The 13494-nt window shown below is 42.3% G+C and overlaps 1 protein-coding gene across 4 annotated transcripts in view; it reads right to left on the reverse strand.

Annotated features, from left to right (window-relative positions):
- Nucleotides 1-13494, reverse strand: part of ARHGAP24 (Rho GTPase activating protein 24) — a 1380530-nt gene that overhangs the window by 170021 nt on the left and 1197015 nt on the right. Inside the window, exon 2 of one of the 4 annotated variants that reach the window (XM_069236236.1) lies at nucleotides 3505-3538. The exons of the other annotated variants lie outside the window; for them this stretch is intronic. The gene's annotated coding sequence lies outside the window, so the exon portion shown is untranslated. The remainder of the gene's footprint in view (nucleotides 1-3504; nucleotides 3539-13494) is intronic. 4 annotated transcript variants of the gene reach the window in all.

Genomic DNA, 13494 nt, shown 5'->3' on the forward strand with positions numbered 1-13494 from the left:
ATAAAAAAAAAGCTTTATCATACATACAGTGCTAGCCACGTTGTAGCACTTTATTTTTATTTTTTTACTTTCAGCCATGCTGCACAGTAGCTGGGCTGCTAAGCAATGTGTCTGAAAAATATTGACAAAGCCAATACTGCTGATGTTAACCTATTAGCATTGCTTATGCTTGTTTTGTATTTGCGGAGGCAGTGAGTGGTTGGGAGCTGATGACTCTAAACACACCCCATGTTCTCACGTACACAATTATAGGATATAAAACAAATGACCTCTTGTATATACAAAGATTAGCCGGTGCAAATGCGAAGCTATCACGAGCTTTCAAATAATGGTTATGTTGCAGGTGAAAGGTGCAGTCAATGAAAATGAGAAACAATACATGAGAAAAAAATAGGTGTTTCAACTAATCACGAATGTTTATGAGTATTTGTAGTTTGAAAAGTAAAGCTGTGCAAAGGAGCAAGTAGTAATAACAAAAAAAGCTTTAATATATAAGGAACTCCAGGCCAAATGAGAGCTTTTAGATTTCCAAGTCCAACTGGACATGGAATGATTTGAAGGAAGTCAGATTGCTGATATGCCACGAGGCAATCATTTATTCAAAGACATTTGACTCCATGCTACTGTTCAAAAATGTATACAATTGCCAAAAGGAAGCCACGGGACTAGTGCCTTAACAATAAAATTCCATTTTTTGTGAAACAATAAAATGCATTATGTTTTGGTAGTTGTGAAACCGTCAAAAGGCCACAAGGCACTTTGCTTTAAAAATCAATAAAACACACACGCACATTAAGAAAAAGCAAATATATAATTACTGTGTCCGCTCTGCCTTCCAGCTGGAAAGGCATACACAAACGTATTTTCCAGTATCTTAGACTTTTTATTTGTTTAAAATAATGTTCCCTGTCGCCTTTTCTGCTCCTTGCCGTTTAGCCTTTTTCAGTTCTTTTGCCAATTGCCTCGGGCATGGCAGACCTAAAGTAAATGTGACAGCTCGTGTCCAACTTGTATTTAAAGGCCCATGCTCCCTGAGAGCGCCAAAGGGCTGAAGGGTAATTGGCTTTCACTGTTAATCAGGGGCCTGCTGTATGTGCTTCCTCAGGGTGACTAAAATAATACTGAGCAGCTGGAAAAAGACAATTACCGTATAATCCTGTCCAAACATTTTCCTCTATAGGCCTCCGCATGTCAGACAAATTGACAGCCTTCCCGCTCAATCAAAGCTGCTTCCTGTTCTGACATTCATGCCATCTTGTGTCAGACTCTACTAAAGCACTGCAGCCATCCTGGTCAGTCACAGACACCACCACACCCTGACATCTAACCTTCAAACTACCTTGGCCTTCTTGTGTATGAGTCTAGAACCCAGCGGTTATGGCCTGCCATACCCCTCCATGCTTTGAAATCTATTTATTTTCCTGTAGAGCTACATGTGTCTGTCTGTCTCGGTCATTGGTACCTACCCTCACCCTCAAAGTTGCCCTTTATGTTGTAAAATCGCTAAATGTAGCTGTATATAATTCTCAGGCTCCTCATCTAGGCTGCCTCAGCTTCTTATCTGTCTAATTTGAATTCAGCGGGGGACACACATGAAAATTTATCTATCAGAAATATAGTATCTTACATGATTTAGAACCGAATCTTTCTGGCTCCCCGAGGACTCCGTATCCGTGTGACGTAACCGCTAGAATAGAATGTAATTAAAGCTTGGTTTAGAATGTTGGAGTTCACAGGTGCATGCAGAGGTATAAAGACGTGATTCATAGCTCCTTGCGTGGCCTAGTTATTCAGCAGGTACGAGGTTGGGGAAGACGTTACAACCGGCGATGAGATAGGGGATAGGTAACCCGAAGAAGAAAGTGCTCTTCTGGAGAGTTTGCCTTGATCCAAGCAAACTGCTTGTGCATGCCACGCATGCCTTCACCAAAGTGCCAGGCCGACGGTTTGCAAATATGGAGTCTAAGAGTAGCTCCAGCCAGTGTGAAGTATGTGAATAGAAAGTGAGCTTCAGTAAAAATTCGACACCTCCATTGGTCAAGAAACTACAACCAAGGGCCTACAAAAAGGTACAGCACTACCACACAAAATAAAGTTAGACTATATGCGGATCGTTAACACTGAAGGCAGATTCAACCACATTTACAAAGCTCAGTTAAAGACAAGTATCAAATACCAAATAATGCTGCAAGGCAGAGATCAACCAGGTGTATGAAAATTCAAACCGAAGTGTAAAAAGAATAAAATAGATAACTTATCAAGCCTGATATGCAGTGTCATCATAGCCCAGTTGACGGTGGCCCCAAGAGAAGCGCCCGGGGTTGTGCTAATGGAGCGGTCTATTTTTACAGCGGCCAAAGACTTCATAAAAGGCCATTGGGCCAATGGAGCCCATCAAGGACAACAACAAGGCTGGCCCATTGCAGGGCCAGTGCAGGGGCATTAATGGAACTGATCCTGATTTGCAGTCAGAGAGACCAGGGAAAGCTCTGATTATGACATCAGTAAATTCAGCACTGGTTTACAATGCTGCCACCTTCCACAAACCACCACGACCATTATTTGACACTGCCAAAAAGCAAAACATTGGCGATAGATGGACTGCATTGATAGAGACATTTGAACATTTCCTTGATGCAACTGAAGAGACTGATTACAGGACGATTATCAAATATCTCAAAAGTCTTGCTAGGGGTGGTGTGAAAGAAGTCATATAGAAAATACAATATAGAAAATACCAAAAAGTAACAAAGAAGACAAATACCGTCAAATTAAGAATGTGTTGAATCTCAAGTTTAATCCAGTACCAAATGTTGACTATGAATGATATGTTTTCAGTCAATAACGTCAAAGAGTCAGTGAAACAATCCATAAATTAGTGGAAAGACTCGACACACTCATCAAACACTGTAAGTTCAATTAATTTAATGATGAAAAAGCCACGAGGCTTAGAGTGATCAATGGATGCTTGTCCGATTCATTCAGACCTTGAATGCTGAGAAAAACTCTTAATCTGGAGCGAGTGTTAATGGCTGCCAGAGTAGAGAAACGTGCTGAGAAATAGTTGCCGAATTGGAGGCTGGAGAAGCCCAGAGCAAGTCAGTAATGAGTGTGAAAAGTAATTCAAAACAAAAGACTGAAGGACACAAAGTGATGTCTACACACAAAAATAAGTTTTGTTTCATGTGCGGATTTACATTTACACACAAAGGAAAGTGTCCTGTGATTGGTCAAAAATGCAAAAGCTTTGGTAAAGAGAACCATTTTTTGATGATATGCAGAGTGAAGGAGAGAGTGCATCACAGCACAAAGACAAAATGGCTGCCAGATTGTTCCAGAAGCAACATTCGAGGTGTGAACACAAAGCCAAGCAGTGAGCTTTGATCAGAAGAGGCAAATAGACACTAAACGAAGTCAATCATCATCTACATTTTTATCAAACAGTCCTTTCCCTCCAATAATAAGTGAACGTGAAGAAAGTGATTATGCTATGACAATGCTTACCTCAGAAAAAATGCACACATGTCGGACTAGTCGCCTGTGAGAAGAAAAGTCAGTTAAAGATAAGTTGACATGTCAAAGTGACAAAAACATACAAACACTGTCCAAAGATTACATAGAAAATAAATGGATGGTCAATACTTTTCATTATTGATAGTGGTGCCGAGATAAATATAATGCTTGAAGAAAAGTACAATCAACTGTCTCCATTACCGCAGCTTATGCTGTCAAAGACTAAAGTGTATACTTGGGCTGTATCAACACCCATGAGGAGTCGAGGTTCATTTATAGTGACAGTGAAACATAAGAAAACAAAAGTACAAGAATCAATCCATGTGCTTCAAAGTACAGCTGCAAGTGCCCGCCTACTCAGTTTCAACATGGCTGCTGACATTGGACTGATGTCAGTAAATTACAACATGAATGCTCATCACATCAGTAAATCAAGTCACTTCAATGTTTCCTGGCTTAGGAAAGTTAACTACTATGAAAGTAAAACTGCATATTAATGAGGATGTCCGTCCTGCTGCTCAGAGACAGACATTGCTTTTTATTTACAAAAAGCTGTTAAATAATAATTCAAACTAGTATTTAAGCATGACTTTCTTGAACGATCCACTGGTCAAGCACCATGGGTTTCTCCCATAGTAGTAGTGCCTAAAATAGACCATGAAGGAGCTGTGTGCATATGTGTTGATGCAAGCCAGACGAACAAAGCGACCAAACGAGAAAACATCTAGAGTCGCACATTGCTGACATGATCACGCCATTCAATGGTGCCAAAGTCTTCTCTTGATTTGATTTGAATAAAGGTCGTCATCAGTCAGAACTTGAAGAAAGCTGTGGATATAAAACAGTCTTTTCTACACATGTTGGTTTGTTTAGATGCAAGAGACTAAGGGCCTGATTTAGAGTTTGACAGATGGGTTACTCTATCACAAACGTGATGAATATCCCACCCACTGTATTACAATTCCCATAGGATACAATTGGATCGTAATACAGCGGACAGGATATCCATCCCGTTTGTGATGGAGTAACCCTATCTACAAAAATTCGAATTCAGGCCCTTAGTTTTAGTGTGTCATGGGCTGCAGAACGTTTCCAAGAGGTTATACGACGCATCATACAACCTACTGTTAATGCATTTAACTATCGCAATAACATATTGTTTTTTGAGCTACACTGAAGGAGCACGATAAAGCCCGCATGCAAGCATTCCAATTACTCAATAATGCAGGTTTGACCTTAAATGCAGACAAGTGTGAGTTCAATCAGACAAAACTGAAATTCTTTGGACATATCTTTTCTGATGGAGGTTTGACACCTGCTCCTGCAAACAGCCATGCTTTGACAAATGCTGAATCCCCACAAGATATTTCAATGGTATTCTCTTTTCATGGAATTGTCAGCTACTGTTCATGATACATAAAGGACTTTGCCACTGTCAGTGCTCCATTGAGAGTGTTAACAAAGAAATGTGTTCCTTTTAAGTGGTCACCAGGATGTTAAAAGAGTCTCAAAAGTATCAAACAAGACATTGCAAATGCTACAGAAATGGAGTACTTTAATTCAAAGCTCCATACCAAGATTGTGGTTGATGTTTGCCCTACGGGGATAGGCACTATACTTGCACAGCACAGTGGACACCCAAATGGAGGACAACAAATTGTGGCCTATACTAGTAGACGTTTGTCTCAAATAGAGCATGCCTACTCACAGCCTCTGAAGGAAAGTTTGTCTGTAGTATGGGCTTGTGAACATTTCCAGGTATTCCTGTATGGAAAGCCTTTTACACTGGTGACTGATCATCAAACTTTGGTGACCACCTTCGGCAATCCAAAAACCATGATGCCTCCGCATATTGAACAATGGGAACTGCAAGAGTAAAATTATACAATTGTGCATAGACGAGGAAAGGATCAGATTCCTACTGACTACTTTTCGAGACTACCTATCTAAGGTCATAGTACTCCCTCCAAGACAGCTGAGGCCTACATCAATTTAATTGTCATGTTCAAGTACACCAGCTGCAGTATCGTTAGTCCAAATTGTTACTGCTATGAGTCATGATAGTGACCTGCTAAAGGACATAATCACACATCAGTCGTGGAAGAAACACGTTCAACCTCTCAGTAATGATGGAGAGTATCAAAAGTACAAAATTGTCAAAGATGACTTGTCTATAACTCAATAAGGAGTCATACTGTGAGGATCATGATTCTGTAGAGTCTACAACAAAAGGTGAAAGAAGTGGCTCACAAAGGACATTGTGGTATTGTTGCTACAAAGAGAGCTCTCCGAGACCGAGTTTGGTTTCCATACCTAGATGAAAGAGTTGAAAAGGAACTTAAAGCCTATCACATATCCAAATGCCTGTCAAGCAAATATACTCAACATACTCTGAACATGTCAGAACTCCCTAAACATGTCTGGAAAAGAATAGCCATTGATTTCTTTGGTCTGGTTGACAATGGATACCATTTAATGGTGATTGTAGATAAACATTCACATTTTCTTATGGTCAAAGATCTCTCATTCACAACACTTGAGTGAGTAATCAGAAAACTTGATGGCATCTTTGCAATAGGGGGCTTACCAGTTATTGTAAAGTGTGACAATGGTCCACCCTTCAACAGTAAAAAATTGAAAGAATTTCTGAAGCATCTGAAAATAAAGCATCAGAAGATCACACTCTTGTGGCCACAGGCCAATGGACTTTTTGACCATTGTAGGAGTACACTGAAGAAAGCAAAGCAGCGTGCAACTATTGAGAAATTCAGTATAAAAACAGTATTGAACTCTACTTTACAAGCTTATAATTCAACATCCCACTCGACTTCAGGTGAAAGTCCTGCGACTTTGATGATCAGGAAAGCAAATGCAGCAAAGTAACCTCAATGAACCACTGAAAGAGATATACGTGACAAGATGATTCGTACAAGGGGCTTGGCTCATAAACAGAAAATGAAAGTCTATGCAGGCAAGAGGTGACATGCAAAAGACCTCTCATTCAAACAAGGAGATTTAGTGATCGTTCAACAGATACGCAAGAGAAAATCTGACGCTCCTCACGATGCTGAACCTTTCCAAGTAGAGTCTACCAAAGGACACATGGTGGCAGCCCAACGACTTGGAAAAGTCCATTACCAGAGACTCTTCTCACTTCAGGCCTCTATTTCATCGGTCTTCAACTCAAGATGGTGAAGGAAAGACTGTTGCTGACTCCTTACCATCATTGGCAATCTATGACTTTGAAGACAACCGTTAAATGTGTCCAGTAACCAGATGGTGTCGACAGATCAAACCCCGAGAAGATTAATTGAAAAGATGCAGTTGTCCATATATATACATATATGTGTGCATGTCTCTTGTTTTTCTGAAAAAAATGATTTTTTTCATTTAACAGAGGAGGAGATATAGGGCCAGCTGTCCAATGCATTGGTAACCTAGCACAGACTCACAAAATAGGGTTTGGGAGTTGCTATTAGGAAGGGGCTTGTAAAGGATGTCACACTGGTATGTATGAATGTTTTGCAACCGAAAATGCGATTGCAAAACATTCATACTTTACCAACTCCTGTAGGAGGTGGTAATCCATTCGGAAATGGGAAGGGGTCCCCAAGGGACCCCTTTCCATTTGTGAATGGGGAGGCCTAACATTTGTTTCTCAACAGGCAGTGGTCCCACGGACCACTGGCCACTCAAAAAAATGAAAAGATAAGTGTAGGAAACTGTCACTTTATGTGGTATGTAAATACAGACTAAAGGGTCCAGGGTTTCCGCAAAGTGCTCTAATGAGGGGTGGTGCAGTTGAGCAGCCTTAGGCTTAACACACAGGAGTGGAAGACTTCTACAAATACACACAATAGTTAATAAATGACACACATGACTCAATAAAGAGATTCACACCAATTTATAAAAACTGCAGATATCTTTTTATATGTTTAGGCATCAGAGAAAAATCGTTCAGGTAAGTACATTTTTAAATAGGAATTCTTTTCACTTTAAAAAGTGAATGCAGTGCAATTTCTGAGATCTGCAATGATATTCTATGGGAGGAAAAACACGTTCTGAAAATGGGTTGAGTACAGCGACTTACAAGGCCAGTCTCCAGGAGGTAAGGTGAGTAGTGGGCAAGGTCCAAGGCAGCACCCACAGGACACCCGAAGCAGCACAGGCGGCTGGGTGCAGAGTGGAAAACAGTGTTGGGTGCCCAAAGCATTTATATGGGGATCGGTCACTGCAAAAAGAGACTGTAGGCTCTGACCACGAGGCCAATCAGACCGAACTATCAGTAGGGCTCAGGCTTCACAATGCTCGGGCAGAGGTAGGCACCTTTGGTCTTCTCTATGGCTGAGGGGCCACGGGTGCAGGGATGTCCATAGGTGTCGGATTTTACCGACCAGATCGGATACAGTAGAGGGGGGCTGAGAGCAGAGGTTTCAGGCTTCGTCTCTGGAAGGTTGAAACCATGATGGACTCCAACTCTGGAGGGCTGGGGAACCTTGTTGGCACTGGTTGTCCACTTCAACTCAGGTCGGAGACAGTGGGTGCAGTGGTGACTTCAGGTGTTGTGTTTTGATGGTTCTAGAGGTGTCAGAGTCCCTTCTTTTGGAGTTTGTTGGAGAACAGGTCTGCTGTTCACGTGATTTGGTGATCTTTTTCAAAGGCAGGCAGTCCTCCCAGGTTTGAGTCACAGTTGCAGGAAGAGTCCCCTTTGGTGCAGATTTCTAAAAGGTATGCAGACAGGTCAGCGGGGCTGGTACCAAGTCAGCTGCTTCTTTTCTCCTTTTCTGCTGTCATGGCTCTTTATTGTCCTTAGTCTTCTTGGGTCATCAGGATCTGCTTCTCTGGTGCTAGGGGCTCCCCTAAATACTGAATTTGGGGGATTTGGGTGTGTGTAGGGTAGTAGCTAATGGGCTGCTGACCTTTGGGGTCACTACAGCCCCTCTATGACCATTTCCTGTGGGAAGTGGGAATATCCCTGCCCCAGAACTCCTAGGTATGTCATCTCAAAGATGGCTACATCTGAAAAATCATGTCCATCTTGCAGTAGCCCACCTTAGGGGTGGTACTAGCCTGGAGGTGGCATGTGTTTTTGACTACCTAATTTTCCCGCCTGTCCAGGTGCCGAATGGGCTCTGGAGGGGGGTGGCACCCTCTCCTGCGCTGGGAGCCAGATTCACATTTCAAAGATGGCAGCCCTTTGAGGCTTGCCACCTTAGGAAGGATAATCAGCAGATCATCCTGTTGGAGGGGGTGTTACACCCTCTTTCCAGAGAGGCTTTTGCTCTGGGCCACCTGAGAGCAGGAGGCTCTCACCCTAGGGGTCACGAACAGTGTCTTAGGGGGCAGGGTGGTAGGAACCAGTCTGTGAGCACACCAGAGGCAGTAAGGATTTCAGGGGGCACCTCTAAGGTGCCTTCTGGGTGCATGTATTGGTAAATCCAATACTGGAATCAGTGTGGGCTCACCAATACAAGATGCTTGATACCAAACATCCATATCTTCAGTAAAACCATCGTGTATCTGTGGAACTCGTATTGACCAGTGTCCAGCACATGCATTTAAAATAGCTTCCCCGGTCACTTACTGTGTCCGAGAATTGACATGGACATAGCAGGGGCATACCTGCTCGGGCAAAAATACCCTCACATGTGATATAACGCACCCCATCTTAGGGCTGTAAGGCCTGCTAGAGGGGTGACTTCCATATATTGCATACATGGTTAGGGGACATGGGACACAGGCTGTGTGCCATGTTGTGTTTTCACTTTTCCTGCACCAAGACATGAAGCCTGCAATGGCAGTCTGTCGTGCTTGGTAAAGGATCCCTTAGGGTGGCACAATTCGAGCGGCAGCCCTTAAAGTCCCCAGGTACCAGGGGGTACCATTTAGTGGGGTTTTACAGAGGGTGCTAAAGGATTTGCCAATTGGGGAACAACTGTGCAGTTTTGGGAAAGATCTCTGGCACTAGGGACCTGGTTAGCAGGAACCCAGTGCACTTTCTTTCAAAATCACATAATTTAGCAAGCCAAAAGTGGGTGGTAACAATATCAAAAAGAGGCACTTTCCTATAGAAACGTTACCTTTTTATTTTGGAAATGCAGCCCATTTTCCTTTAAGGAAAACAGGCTGCATTTTTTAAAAATTGCTTTATTTAAAAATAAGCCACAGACATGTTGGTCTTCTGAACCCAGCAGGCCACCAACCTGTGAGTGCCGGCCACTTCCAAAGGGTCACAAATTGCGACCTACCTCATGAGTATTAATGTGGTTGGTCCCTTGAGACCCATTTGGGAATCGCAAATAGTGTCTCAGACACTGTTGTACTGCGACATACAATTTGTGAGCCACTAAAAATCGCAAATTGCTTATCGCAAACACTGAGGGCCGTACATCTGGCCTTTAGTATCTAAATTGCAGGTTGCCATCACTGAGGGTCATGCATCTGGCCCGTAATGTCTTGCATGATTTAGAATGGAACCTTTCTGGCTCTCTAAGGACTCTGTATAAGTGTGATATAATTGCTAGAATAGAAAGTGAAGGAAGCTTGGTTTAGAATGTTGGAGTTCACAGGTACATGCAGAGGAATAAAAGATGTGTAATTTACAGTTCTGTGTGCGGCCTAGTTATTCAGCAGGTACCAGGCTGGGGAAGACATTACAAGGAAGTAGCTGCATTCCTGGCATTGTAATACACATACAGTAAAAGGTATAGAACCATTCAGCGTGGCTGATTATCAGAACAACTGTTCAGAACATACGCACCCGGCACCCAAAGCATGGCCACAGCTGCAGGACACAATGTTAGAGGTGTGTGACGTTCACAGACGGTACCCCGGCCAGTGTCTTAAATATATTAACCTACTGCTCGATTTGTATAAATATAAGTACCAGGGCACAAGATATTTCTCAGGAGGCCACTATGGTTGGTGCTACCCACCATCCCTCCCAGCACTGCCAAACACTAAGCACCACACAATACAAGTATGACAGTTTGGACTATCACCAATCATCTCAAACTATAAGGATGGACTGGACCCCATAGTTTTATTATTTGTTTAAAGCATATCAAAAGCTTGGTTGATGAACTCTGTTTAAAAGTAGACAGAAAGGACCATCATGAGAGGGATTTTAATAAATAAGTGCAGGTATTCATAAGTAAGTCCCAGGTCCAAGCACCGGCAAACACCGATAGAAATTAAGCACCGTCTGTTACACAGATTAAAACTGTAATTACGAAGAGGAACACTACATTCAAAACATCAACTTGAACTGGTTCCCGTTGAAAGAGTTTGACTAGAAGATTGTTGTTCTGTGGTTTCAGTAGCCAGCCTTTGGAAAGGCAAAAGGAAGATAAACTGCAAATATGCAGCTGAAAAGCATCCTCTGTGGAAGGGCAGTCCACTATATCGGAACCACTGACAGAGCAAGAGTCCAATCTAGGGGCAGATTTATGGACTTTCCCTGCGCCCCTTAGCAGCCCCCTACCACCACCATATGTGTGCCGTATTTAAAATAAGGTGCCCCATGGCGCAGGGTAGGGGACAATAGTGTCATTTCTTATGATGCTACTGATGTACTCTGCAGGAGTCTCATAAAAATATTGGCGCTACTCCTGCAGAGTACATAGGGGCCCATTCTAAGGAATGGAAGGCCCCTTTTAACACCTTCTCTTCAGTAGGCACTGAAAGTGCCGTAAAAATGGCGCAAGGAAATCTCATAGATTTCCTTGCGCAATTTTTCGCAAGGTGCAGGCATAATGTAGCGCAAAGGGTTACAGAGTGGCGCAATGCATAAATTGCACCACTCTGTAAGTACGGCAGGGGGATTTTGGCCTCGTTGGGCTACATTAACGTCAAAATAAATTGTTGCGCAAGGTGGCGCTAGAAGCCTATAAATATGACCCCTAGTGTGCACAGTGCACTAGTGAGTGGAAGAGAATTTCACGCAGTGTCTTGTATGCAATACATTACACACCTTTACACTTGTAGCATTTCAGGGTCTTCAGCCTTCCTTGAATTGAACAGTCACTTTCCTAATATTGTCACTGAACAACACCATTTTTTAAGTCTAGTTATTAAGCTTTCCCCATAGACATGAATGAAACATGCATGTATTTTCATGATTCATTTTCCTACAATCTGCACAGCCATGAGGTGCATGAAGGAAACACGTGTTTTTTCGTTATTCTGGAACACACATTTAGGGTGTTATTTTAATATATATTGATGGAGGTGAAGCATCCGCTTTGTGAAATTTACAGCACCTAAATTCAAGCGATTAGCAATACACTTTCAAGAAGTGAATGCCTAGTTTCGCAAGCACTTCAACAAACCACCCACTGAAAGGTATAAAAATAAAAGCAAAACAAACCCGCTTTTCCAAAAAAGCCACGAAACACAAAACTAAATACCAGCAAACATGCCGTGTTGTATTTTCTATCACCATGTTTATTCTAAATGCTAATATTCGAGCAGTTCTGTGCCTCAGTAACAGTGACTTGCACTGTTTGTGCACTGTACTCGTAACCTGTCGTAAAATGTAGTGATGGACACATCTGTTTACCAAGCCCCGTCCTGTACCACAACAACAATTACCAACCGTCACACAGAGTTGTACAAGGAAGCAATAATGTTACATCTGTTGTTACTGGAGTGACTTCACCCCTAGCATGTGTTTACTAGTTATTTGCGGTTGTTAAGTGTGTTACAAGCTGTTCCTATGGCCTGCTTCCCTGAGAAGAAAATTACTATGGGAAATAGGAGCATTTTATAAATTACAGCACACAGTCATCATTTTAAGCAATAGCACGCGGAGTTATTTTTGATCCAGCCTAATAGTGTGGTTTTGAATTTACAGTAATAAACTACTTTTCTGAAACAGTGTTTGTCAAGAATACTTTTCGTGATCGCTTCACTGTGAAAACAGCCGGTCAAGCACAGACATATCAGCATAAATGCTGTTGCTGCTCTGTTTTAAGTAGTTTTATGACCTGTCTTTTTTTCATTTACACAATAATGACTAAAGTAAATGGTGATGCCAACTTAGTTTGGCCATGACATCGTCACTTGGCAACGTCCACTACAGTGTTGCTTTCATTACGCTGCATATTCTTTTATATGAATCAATAAAAAATAATCTAAATGCAAAATAATGTTATATATTTTTTCATCGCAGGACATATCTTCAAAACCAATGGCCTCAATTATACAGTCCGCCGGGGGAACTGGTAATTTGCCCTTCCCCCTTGGTGGAGGACTGTACATTCTGTTTAAAGATCCCGCCTTCATGGCAGAGAGCTCTGTCCTGTATGGAGAGCCGCTGCCACTTGCAGTTCCCTTTACAGTAATGAAGGAGTGCTGATCCTCTGCTTTAAACATGGTGTCCGCCATTTTTTGTTCATCGAAAACAAAGGGCCTTATTTAGATCTCGGCAGACGAGTTACTCCATCACTATCCTTTGGGATTTATATTTCGGAGGATAGGATACAGGCCCAAAGTCTCAAAGAGGGAGTTAAATTACTCTGAACAAAAAATGAGTGGCCCGATTTGCAGGGAGCTTACCCCCTCAATGTGGAGGTCATTTTGCATTTTCCTTGCCTGTGTCTGCCATACCTGGCACTTCCCCCAGCTCTACACAGAGCAGTTTTGTACAGTGGGAGTGCTGCCAATTTACGCCGCCACCCACACCACTATATTGTAAGTGAGGACTTAATTTTTCTTCTTCTCTGCCTTAACGTGTCCGTGTTTACCAGTCAATCCCAAAATGTCAATTTTTTGGCTTTAAACTTTGTGATTCAAAAAGTGATACTCATATGAGCCCCCTCACCCACAGTGTATAACTGTTGACACACTCCTATGCTCGTTTCTGATGTCTTTGGTAAACTTGGCCTAGTTTTGGCCAAGATCACAGCTCACGCTGAATATTGTGGAGTAGGACAAACTCACTGCTCAATTTGCAACTTTCATGCCTTCCTGAAGCGCTCC

The sequence above is a fragment of the Pleurodeles waltl genome, chromosome 1_2 (genome assembly GCF_031143425.1).
Source record: "Pleurodeles waltl isolate 20211129_DDA chromosome 1_2, aPleWal1.hap1.20221129, whole genome shotgun sequence".
NCBI lineage: Eukaryota > Metazoa > Chordata > Amphibia > Caudata > Salamandridae > Pleurodeles > Pleurodeles waltl.